The sequence below is a fragment of the Coffea eugenioides genome, chromosome 1, assembly GCF_003713205.1.
Source record: "Coffea eugenioides isolate CCC68of chromosome 1, Ceug_1.0, whole genome shotgun sequence".
Taxonomy (NCBI): Eukaryota; Viridiplantae; Streptophyta; class Magnoliopsida; order Gentianales; family Rubiaceae; genus Coffea; species Coffea eugenioides.
The window spans coordinates 39,610,589-39,623,431 of NC_040035.1; the positions used below are offsets into that span (position 1 = coordinate 39,610,589).

The following is a 12,843-nucleotide window of genomic DNA, read 5'->3' on the forward strand; positions in this document are numbered from 1 at the left end:
CATCCAATGGTAAAATTGAAGAAAAAATAATGCTTCTCCAAATTTCGAGAAGAACCAACAATTCCATCAAATTTGAGAGATTGTGGAAGCTTAATGGGACATTGCCAATCAGGGCATTTCGATCTAGCCTCCTGTTCTCCGTTACAGAATTTACACCAGAAAATAGTTAGAATGAGAGGCCAAAAAAAAAAAGAAGAAAACTCAGTCCATCCAAAAGGAAGATCGAATGAAACAGTTTGAGAATACTTACAGAACCTCAAGTGTCTGAACATATCCTAATGTTGAGGGGATTCCCCCGGTCAAGTTGTTACCATTAAACAGTCTGCCATAAAGAATGGCAAACAATAAGAAGAAGAAGAAGAAAAAGGAAAAAGGTCATAAATCAGACCTGAATACTGATTGTATCCAATGGTAAACTTACACATGTATAAGTACCATTTCTGAGCTGAAAAGTGTGCCTGGAATTTGGCCAGAAAGCTGGTTATTGTTGAAATGGCTGCAAAGATATAAAGATCAAACTCTTATCCCTGAAGAAAATTGGACAGGAATAACTGAGTTAAAAAGGGAATTGTACTCACAAGTGTTTTGCCTTTTTTAGGAGGTCCAATCCTGGTGTTTCAGTCAGAGATGATGAAATAGGTATTGATCCTGTCAACTGATTATCTGCTATATCAAGACAGGATAAGTTGGAAAGCTTTCCCAGCGATGGTGGTATCTCTCCAGTGAAGTTATTTAAGTTAAGTGCCCTGTCATGGAAGATGAAGCAGAGATTTAATTGAGATCAGCAAATCCTCATATAAGTCCATGTATAATGCCATGTTTTCATGCTGTTGTCTCAAGATACTTACAGGAAGGACAATTGTGCAAGATTCCCTAGTTCACTTGGTATATTTCCATTGAAGCTACATCCAGTGAGGATTCTGAGCAACATAGGCGAAAATATTGATTAAAAAAAATACTTCCTTCATAAATATGTTCCTGGAAATAGTTTCCAGGGATCAACATTTGATGTAGGATTTTGTCAGATCGATTACAATATAATCAAATTTTGCAAGTCTCCTATTCGTGGAGAGAGTGGACCAGTGAGACCTCGGTTGAATGACAGATCCCTGAAACAATATTTAGAAACGTGAATTGAATGAATGCAAAGTTAAGAACTTTGTAAAATTTTGTGCTTGACCAGCTGAAATAGCGAGAGAAACTTACATGGACGTCAATTCAGTGAGTCCTCTAATATCACCACTGAGTATACCTGATAGTCCCATAGCTGATAATAGCCTGAAGTATCAATGCACAGTGTGAGGCTACAGGCATAGATTTTTTAGGCTATCAAAAGACCTCAAAGGGAATACCATCATGAATTCGTGATAGCCTGAAAGAGTAGACGAACTACTTACAATTCAGTGACCCTTGAGTAGTTGTTACAGGAGACTCCTTCCCAAGGAAATCCACAAGGATCATCTGACTTGCCCCAACTTGGTGGTGTGTTTTGCCACTGATTTTTCAAAGACACAAGAACAGTAACTGCAAGAATTTGTATCCACTTAAGATCAAAAGGACTTTGCAAGCATAGAAACTACGTAATCAAAGAGATGGTACATTTATGAGACTCCATTAACGAAAAGTACATACTAGCAAGAATTAATAGGCTGCCAAAAATTGTATCTGTTTGGGCCAACTGGATGGGGGGAAATCTGGCAGAAAATTAAGTGATGAAATACTTCAAATTGTCTTTACATAGGTTACTGGAGCAGGAAAGGTGAAAAAATGAGGTTCCTATGATGCCTTTTTTTTATTTTCCCTTTTTGGCATAAAGTTGTGGCCTGGTAGTTCTTTCATTCATTGGTTTCATTACCATTAGCTTAATCTCAAAATAATCCAGAGACAACTATTTACCATGATCATGGAATTCCAGAGTTGATTCATTAGTTCAGACTTTAATTGGAACTCTAAGGTCAACCTTTTCTCAACTTTGTAGTTTATACTGTAACTAAAGTACTCATGCGAGAAGCAACAAAGAAGCAAAAATCAAGGAACATGATTTCTCTTTCCCTACGCCCCAACTCAACCATTTTTCTTGATCCAATCTAAGAAATGGAAAGCATAGAATATCTAGCTAATAACTCTTTCCTACTTTCCCTTCCCCCCTTTCCCAAACTGTAAAAAACTCTTTGCATACATATAGACCATAATCCCATAAGAATAGCTACATGTGAGGCTGTCATGCGTTTCAAAGACCCTGGCTGATTCAAAGCTTGAAAATTTTGTATCCAACTCGGCTAAATGCATCTTCCTGCTTGAACTTCAAGAAAACTAATAATTTATTTGTTTATAAACTCTACTATCTACTACAAGCTAGTAGTTGTATTCTTGATATATATTATAGTTCAAATCGATGTTAAAATGTAAAAACTACAATGACATTTTTCATGAAGAATGATGAGGCTAGTTCACTCTTTACACCAACAAAAGTACTGGATTTGGACGCAAAGTGTATCAATAAAGCAGTCCAACCAAAAGTGCAATCCGATGTAATCAAATTGGATAAGAAATGCCTGCAATTGTATACTGTGATATTCTTAGAAAAGCATGCAACACGAGACTAGAACATTACCATCGCGAGAATCTGTGTTAGAGAAGATCCCACGACATCCTGCAGTCATCACTAAAAAAAAGAGGAGGAGCCGAAGGGCTGCCATTGCTGCACTCCCTCCTTCAATTCTCTCCAAACTAGCTATTCTTCAATTAAATGACCCTCTACTTCAATCCTCGTTAACTCAACTTCATGCAGAACATGGCTTAGGAAAATGAACAAAAGTCTTACTTTTCTTGAATCTGATCTCTCTCGAGTTGTGGTAGTATTCTTGTGGATGCTTGGTTGTTTCTTGACAACCGTGCTAGAGATTTCTGCCGACCTGGAGCGTTTAAGCACGCACCCTCTTCTTCAGGTGGGGTGAAGTGTGAAGGCGAACAACAATGATGATGACTTAATTAGTCCAAGAACCACCAGCTCATCGATCAGAAATACTAAAGGGTAGGAAAAAAATGTTAGCTAGTAATTTGGAGAAGGTTGTAAAAAGTTTCTCTTAGATGTAGATCAAGGTAATAGTGAAAGTATGTGAAAAAAGAGAAAAGTGAAAATTTTGACTATAAATGTTTAATTCTACTATTTATTATTATGCATGAGAGCTCAAACTTGAAAGCAGTGTGTGGAATTAATCATCAGCCAACATTGTAATTTTAATGGCCTGTCCTTGAGAAAATGATTTACCATGTAAGGTCCAGTCCTTGAGAAAATAATTAACCATCAGCTAACGTTGTAATTTTAATGGCCAAAACTCGTAAAACTAGTCAGCTTTTGTCATTTAAAAGAATCTTTTTCGTAACCATAAATTTTTGTAAACATATTCTGAGTTTTAAAAAAGAATAAAAAAAACTGGACCATTAAGAAGCCATTATTTATCGTCGAATGGCCGAACTAATGAACTGTGGTAACCTAACATCTTGTAAAGGTGCTCTTTGGTTAATCAAATTAGTATTGTCAAATCTTTGTATTTTGTCAGCTAAACTAATAATATATATTGTCGTTACCTGACGAGCAGTTAGTAGTTACCATACCAAAGCAGGATCCTACCTGAAAACATGTACTCAGAAATAATCAAAGCATTGGCCTAGGCCTTGTCAATGCATCTTTTAGATAAGATTTCATTAACACATGTTGTCACTTTTTTTAAGTAAAATTTACTGCATCATTCCCAAATCCTATTAACTTTCAAGCAAAACTTACTATTCTTATATAAAAAAAAACTTAATACATTTTCAAGGGAAATTTATGGCTTCATTAGCAAAATCTTACATTTCTTAATGCAAAACGTACCATATTTTTAATGTAAAATTTACCATTCTTTTAATGAAACTAATGCTTTTTCAAGGACTTTTTAGTACTTTCTTATGACCTAATAAACTTTTGATAAAATTTTTATTCCGTTAGTGATATTTACAATCATCCTCGAGCACTTTTAATGCCTTTTTTTCAACATAATCCTACTTAGCAAAAAATATACAGTGTCCTTAGAAAAACTTATAACTTTATTTATAAATAATTATTTTTTTCCTGAATGGGTTTTTATGATTTGTGCGATGAAGTAGATAAGTTTTGCTTTTAGAAAGATGTGGTAAGTTTTGCTAAAATTTAACAAGACTTTTTAATCAAGGATCATGAACTGTATATTTTATAAGAGACTTAATAAAATTTTATATACTACAAAGTTTGTTTTTTTAAGTTTTGCTACAAAGTTAGTAAAATATTCAATAGATTACAAACTTTGCTAAAAAAAATGCTAAGAATGGCAAATGAAGTAAAATGTTTTATTTAAAGTAGTAGTGAATTTATTGTAAAAAGAATGATTAGTTATGCTTGAAAGTTGGTAAGGTTCGTCAACAATGTAATAAGTTTTGCTTAAAAAATTATAAGTTTTACCAATTGTCACATAGAAAAGTACTAATTGGTAAAATTTGCTAAATGTTTATTTGGTTTAAAAAGTGCTAAAAGTCCTTGAAGGAGTTGTAACTTTCACCAAACGGATGGTAATATTTACTTAAAAACTGGTATGTTTTCCATAGAAAAGGGTATTCTAATGATTGCTATTTTCACTTAAACACCCCTTTATTTTGTAGTATTATGCCAAGCATTTATTAATTTAACTTTACAATTTTAACAATTACTTGTGCAAAAAAATTTGATAAAAAGGAAATTATTAAGAAAAGTCTACTAAAATAATTATTTTTTGCCTTTAATACCCTTCTCCCCCACCCAATCTTCCTATGTCAACCTTATATCAAATTTTAATTGTCATTCAAATAATTATTTATGCCACAAAAATTAGAAGATAATAAATCTGAATTCATAGAAATGCCTACTAAAACCATTAATTTATATTCAAATATCTGTCTTCTCTGCCTTTTTTGATCTTCCTATACCAATCTTATATTAAATTTTCTTTTTTATTCTAATAACTATTTAGGGAAAAATCTAGGATAAACCAAAAATAAAATAATCCCTATTCTGATTTGGCCCTTAACACCCTCTCCCCTTTAAAAAAAACATTTTAAGTCTTTCTCATGCAAATCTTATCTTAAAATCAATTTGGCAGAAAATTAAAAAATAAGACAACACAAAAATGTAAAACTGGAAGAAAAATATATCTATTTTCCTTTAAAAGATTATGTTAGGAGTATTTATTTTTGATATAGGGGTCAAATTCTTACAAAAAAATATGACTCAAAGGAAGGCTAGTGATTTTTTTAAAATTTAGAAGTGTTATGTGATATTAGCATAAAGCTCAGGGTAGGTTTCCAAAATTATTCCTAAATAAAGGTAAGATTTAATAATCAAGTCATAAGTTTTGGTGGCCTGAATGTGAAGCCTAAATGTGGCATCACATTAGTCACTCATTTGTGAGTTATGGTGACGTTTCGGCGTTAGTACAGAACAGTTTGATTTCCATGATGTCAATTCATCACCATGGCCACACTACAAGAAAATTGGTCTTCAGTGACAAGCCATTTTTGTCACAAAAAAATAAAAAGTTGTCACTGATAACTTTTATTGACAACTTTCTAGTTGTCACAGAGTCGTCACTGAAGGCCCGTCGGTAAAAGTACATAGTGACGACAATAAAAGTCGTCAGTGAATGGGACTGTTTTGTGACAACTGGTGTCGTCAGTAATTATTATAATTTTAGTGATGACATAGTATCTTGTCAATGATGTAAAAAGCAATGTCGTCACTAAAAGTGATCAGTAATTGTCATTGGTATAGACTAATTACTGACAACTTTTGTTGTCACTAAACATTTTTTAATTCTATGACAACAGGTTGTTATTAATGGAAAATTCTGATTCAGTGATAACACTTTATCACCATGAAATTTGAAGATTTTCCTACTACAATTATATTTATAAATGAAAAAAATGACAATGCTTGAGAATTAGCAAATGAACGCATCCATTACATTACGAAATGCCAAAATATCATATCAAGCATTCAAATATCATAATGAAATTCAACAACACCTTACAAATAGTTTGATAAGTGGTATTTGGCCTAAATTTCACATATAAGTCGAGGTAGCTTTACAAAACAAATCCAAGCCCCAAAAAAAAAAAGTGTTGTCATGACATTTCCTAAGTACAAGATTTTCTTTATCGTCCTTGAGTCAATTAGCAACTCCTGCTGCTGGTCTTCCAAAAAGCTAAAATGAGCAACATATCTGCAATGAAGTACTGCAATCATTAGTAGGTCATGAGAAAAACTTGAGACAATAAAGATAACTAAAGAATTTGCAAGAAAATAAGCCGAATCATTCCTTTTAAGTATAATCTAGACAATGACTAAATAAGAGCAAAGTAAGAGATAAGCACTTGGAACATTAGAGCTCAAGAAACACTTCTTTTACTTTCACTGCGTTATTAAGAACTCAAGAAACAATTAATATGCTTATGCTACCATACTAAGAACCAAACAGTGATCCTTCTATGGCTTCATAGGCTCCATTTGTAAGGTTCATTCTATAGATTATGTATAGCAACTTCAACTTCAGGTATTGAAAATGCATATTGTTTATCGCTAGACCAAATTTCAATGACAAATAAATTCGACATATATAGAGATTCTTAGCGCCCATTGGTAATATTTTAATGATTTTAATAATAAAATATTTGATGCATCTAATATTTTAGTGAAACTCTGTAAAAAATGGAAAAGATGCTCCACTATAAATCGAAACTTCTGACTATGAGGCGAACCAGTATATTCACTAACCAACCTACTTTCAATTTTCAGAAGTTCTAATAGCAAATATCACATGCTAGTAGCTTAAATAGCATAAAAGTAAGTAGTTATCAAGAAAAGTTTGCATAAGATGTCATGAAATACCAGATTATGAAATTTCTTTTCTACTAGTTAGCTTAGAGACCACTTGTAGCTTGTTTATATGCAAATGTCTCCTAGAACAAAGTGAAAATTGTCACTTTTACAGAAACTTTGTTGACAAGACCCAACCATTTGAAACAAGTCTAACATAGATAGAAAGGAGTATATACTTACCCAAAAAACATCACAATAATTGGAAATTCCATAGCAAGGACCAATAGCATCAGCATAATAAGCTGCAAGACAATAACAAACCAATGATGTCCCTACGAAATGATACTGTGCATTATAAGCTCGAAGACAATGAACAAAATGGTAGCTATAGTTCTTATAAGAAAATGTTTGCATATAAAACATATGTTTTCTTCTTTTAATTTTGATACTAATCTATACTTGTACCTAATAACGTTACAACTACATATTCCAAGAACAGTACATAATCGTCAAAACTTACATATTCATTCAGGTAGTCCATCACCAAATATGAAAAAAATGGTAGGAAAGAACTACTTATTCAATATAAACTCTAGAATTCGGACAATGAAAATCAAGCTTGATGTATACCTTTGGCAAGGAAAATGCTGCCTCAAGCTTATACCATAATCTTGAATATCATGATTTCCTCAAAAAAAAACTTAAAACACCTCCTTGTAACATAGTTAGCTATATAAGGCAATTAAAAGTAATATCAACAGAATCAAAAGTAAAAACAACTGATTGCAAACTTCAAAAGTGTATTCCAGATTAATCACATGGTGAAAATTGGTAAACACTCCAGATAAGATAACCCAAGATAGAACTTGGATAAATTTTCAATCAATTTCATTACTTTATGATGCACTGCTACCCACTAGAAACCTTCATTAAACAAGCAACTGGATATGATAACATGTGTGAATGTAACAAAAATCATAGAGATTTAAACCCATGCTGCATGTACCCTATTGTGTGAAATAATCTGGGTCCAAGTTTAAAAATGAAAGATTTTGATGTTCTTGGGCAAGTATTTGGCTTTATAGCCAGATAATGAACATCTAACCAGACCCACAAAGAAGCTGAAAGGAGGCAAGAAGGTACGGAAGTGGGAAATTTAATATTGGGTACCTTTTTTTCTGATATCTATAACACTACTAGAAACATATGCTGTTATGACAGCTCAAAGTATCGTTACATGTCCATTTGATGACGTTTCTACTCTAGTGATCTAATGAAAGTGTGATCCATTCTAACATTAAGATATGTAATAATGACACTTTCAAACGTCCTAATTAGTAACTCTATTGGCAATTAGAAGCATCATTATTTTTATCAATTATGACACTTGCAAATGTCAAGAAAGAGGTGTTAACCACTGACATGAGTTAAACTAAAATGACACCCATTAAGTGTGATATTTTTACACTTGTCATGAAACTTTTTATAGTGTAACTAGAATAAGATATTATGACACTTTTAATTGTTAACTTTTGTAAATAATTTGATAGTTGTGACTGTTTTACATACATTCTTCATTTTACATTTCACACTGCAGATCCCAAATTCCAATTTTCATGACTATACCATAATATAAATCCAGCTATCTCTATGTTATCAAGTCCGTACTCCTTAACTAACCACAAAACTTGAGAAAATTACGACTCCCAATGCAAAAGATGTGCAATATATACAAATTTCCCATGCGGCTTTTGTATTATATTTGAATTATGCTCCACTTCAGCAACTTAAAGTTGTTCATAAGCAGCAAGTCTCTAGAATCAGCATTACAGTCAGCCATGAACCTTTTATTGACTTCATTAGTTGCACATTAGGAGTTCAAATGTAACTTACCTAACTTTAAAAAAGGCAATATAACTTTTCTCTTGCAATTTAAAGAAATCAGAACTTCACTTCCAAAACTGAAAAGCCTGCTATTAAAAAACATAAAAAATAATAAATTATTTCATTCATGTACCAAGACTTGATCTCTATTGGATGGAGTACAGAATGGACATAAGGTCGGTGATGGTGTAGAGAATGGACATGAGATTTTCTCTTGAAATTCCCATGACAATTTACCAAATTTCAACACAAAAAAAAAAAACAGATTTTACATCAAAAAAATCACTAAACCTTGCCATTTCCCAATTCCCTCTCACCAGCACCACTTATTTTTTTCTCACTGCAACCACTCACAGCCATATCTACATCAAAACCTCTTAAATCTTTTCCACTCCTACCACTATAGCTAATTAAAACCTTCACCTTCGTCCCCAAACTCAACCTCAAACCCGTTTCCTCCACCAACCCCACTGAAACCCTTTATCTTGCACAATAAAAAAATGAAGTAATGGTATTCACAACTAAAATAATTCTAGTGGAGATGATTTCGCCCATAACTCAAACAATACCCAATAAAATTGGGCACAAATTTTTGGCAAAAAAATAATTAGGGCAAAAAAAATTGGGGAAAAATCGGGGAGAAGAAGGAGAGACATGAGATACCATTTGTTGCAAAGAATTGGTGGAGTACTTCTTCTGTTCAACATCACAAACATATGATCAATCTATGGAGAGAGGAGGAGAATTGTTTTTTGTTAATAGTTTCTGTCGAGGGAGTAAAGTGAGAGAGTGGGAGACCAATGGAGAGTAAAACGGAGAGCTTTTCTATTGGGTTACAAAATGTTTGCATTCCAAATTTGACCCGCACCACATATTTTTCACATACTTTGTTTATTTAGTTTCAGTGAAATATCGGTTCACTGAGTTCCCCAAAATTTCAATCAAGTTTTTTAGTTGAAGTATAATTTTACTAATACATTATTAATTGCTATCTTTTAACATTTTTGTCAAAAAAATTCATAATGCGAGTCAAGTTTTTGGTAAATTAATACAAGTGGTAAATGTACTTTTGTTCAACATCAAATAGTTTAATTTTTTTGGTAATAACGTTAAATATTTTTTTGTTGAATAACTTCAAATAATTCACACAAGTGTTAAAACTTTATATCACTTCCTGAAAATTGCAAAACTAAAGTACTATATCTTACTTTTAATTTAGTTTAGTAGTACCATAGGTCTTTAGTTATGGAAAATTCTACTTTAAATAACATATGACTTATATGACCGACATAAACTAAAAAATGGTTCACCCCTAATTTTTAGGAGTTCCCATATATTTGTGTCTATTGGTTTGTATATAGTGTTTTTTAAAGTCAGATATTTTAAATGAACTCTTTAGTTATTTTATACTGATAAGCCATGTATGTTACCGGTTAATTTTGTTTGAAGTTATTGTGCTACTAATTTGCAAAACAAACCTAGGTTGCCATTAATTTTTAGTAGATTTTAAATAAAGCATATTCAATTAACAAAGCACATTTTAAATAGCACACATTCAATTAACATCCAATACAAAATTTCACTATTAATCCATTACCTTCAAATAAGAAAAAAATGCACAATTAAACTATTACATAAAGTGTATTAGTTAATTAACTATGGAGTTTAGGATTTATCCACTTCGATAACTAGTTCAATTTGAAAACTCTTATTTATATTCATATCAAATTAACTAATAATCAATCCAAGTTAAGTAGTCACAAGTTTATTTACACTAATGAATTTTTTATTTTTTAATTATTTTTATTCTAATGAAGTTATTACATATACAAGAAAATTAAACTAATAAGGAGGCTCATAAGTATATAACAGTTAAAAATCATTAGAAAACACATTATGATTACAAAAAATTAGAAGTAATAGTTGCAAAAGGCAATAAATATTTTAAACCAAACAGTGACAAGACTAGGTTGTCACTGACGGCTGTACAATGTTATCAGTGACAACAATTGCAAAGTTGTCAAAGAAAGTGCTATTAATACTGACAACTTTTAGAAAGTCGTCACTATTGCAGTTCCCGCTCTCTCCATGACTTCTGGCGGGAATCGAATTGTGACGACAATGCAAGGTCATCACTGATGTATTGGCTCCCTTGACTCAATTGTGACAACTTGCTGTATTGTGGTTAAAGGATCCCATTTTGTGACGATTTTTTTTCGTCACTGAGAAATGTTGTCACTAATGACCAAATTTCTTGTAGTGCCATTTCGCCCTCAACCATCTATTTCCTGTCTTTAAAGACTGCGATTTGATTTCAAATGTTGTTTTTATTCTTAAAAATCATTGCTTTGGTTGGTGATAAAAAATTGAAGAGGATCACTGACATAATTTTCATTTTTATAGCTTTAAACTGGGATACTTACCCTATTTCACATTTTCTGAACAATTTCCTTACCCTATTTCACATTTTCTGAACAATTTCTTTCTATCCACCTTGAATAACTAGCAAGACACCAAAATCACTTTAAACCATAAAAAAAAAAAGCAAGCAAGCATTAGACTGTTAGATTCCTCATTTTTCCTTGATGTCTTTTTTTTTTTGATAAAAAAGAAGTCAATATTATTAATAAACTAGTTGGAAATCATACAACACGATTTGCTTAACAAAGTAATCTGCAGCAATGGCAGAAAATATATTGAATATGTCACAAATATATTTGATCTGAAAAATATTAGATTTAAGAGAGTCACAAAATATAAAAAATTACACTGTAAATCACAAATCATCAAATCTAATCCAATTGATTACTTTTTAACACACACACACACACACACATTACATTCACTTTATTTTGTGCACAAATGGACTAGTTCTTTTTGGATGGCTGCTACCGGCATGTTACAGAATCCCGATCCATCCTTCCCTTTCATGAGTAAAGGCTAAATTGCAACGAAATCTAAATCCTTTCAAAAGTCTTGGCGTCTTTATGAATTATTAGTAATCGTCATTAAGGCTTGAAAGGACGTATAACGCCATCTAATGTTAAGAAACTTCAATTAGATCCTATCTATTTTTCCCCCACCATAAATGCCCTTTGGAATATAAAATTTACTTCTTACAGTCAAGGGACCAACTGGCCTGCCCATTTTAGTCCTTTTGGATTAATAGCCTCTGTCGTTAATGAGTATTATCCAGCTGTTGAGCCTTTCATATGTTCATATATATCTTGAATTGACTTATTTTTTTTTGTTCTAAACAATAAATTGGAAAAATAAATAATACTAAAGAGATGAAGAAATTCAATAATTATTCTGTCAAAATTACTTATTCTTGCGTTTATTGGATCATGAAGCGTTTCATGATTACTTTTGGTATCTGCAGTTTGTGGTAAACTACGTTTCATTGTGTGGTTATTCTTGACTCACTCTCTCTAATATCTTAACAGTCTTTCTATATTGAAACACAAATCTCAATCGTTCCTTCTATTTAGTCTGTACTATTGATAGTTTAGTCAGCTATTTATACTTCGTGTGATTTGATAAATTTGAACATATTATTAGTAGACTCTAATTTGATGAAAATTTTACATTGGAAAAGAAGTAGATGTACATTATATGGACACCCTACATCCTACCTAGAAAACGGACACAAAGAAAACTAAAAGTAACTATAGAAAAGATTTTAGTGCTGAAAGGTAGAGTTTCTTTAGAAATTAAAGTGCAGGTGTGGATGCTGAAATTTTAATAAGATAGTATAGGGTAAAGGTCTCTGCCTCTACACAATCTAACATTTTTCTTTTTCTTTTGACCTAGTGACAAAGAAAATAATATTATTAAACAATGGATGCAGATAAAAGTATGTTTTGCCTACTAATTTTGTATAAATTCGTATCAGCATCATGAAAACTACTAGTTACGTGTTGTACGTGAACAATTGAACTTGTCTCAATCTTTGCTTGACCCTTCAACCAATGGAGTCGTTCTTTTCTTTCAAAAACAATGGTAATCAAATTCAGTCATCCTTACTTTCTTGAATATTGACGAAGCTATAATGACTTGAATTTCTTGCTGAATATTTTGGCAATCGTTCC

The 12,843-nt window shown here is 32.0% G+C and overlaps 1 pseudogene; it reads right to left on the bottom strand.

Annotated features, from left to right (window-relative positions):
• The window catches only part of LOC113762150, a 31,647-nt pseudogene extending 28,711 nt beyond the window's left edge, over positions 1 to 2,936 (bottom strand).
• Between the last annotated feature and the right edge of the window lie 9,907 nt (positions 2,937 to 12,843).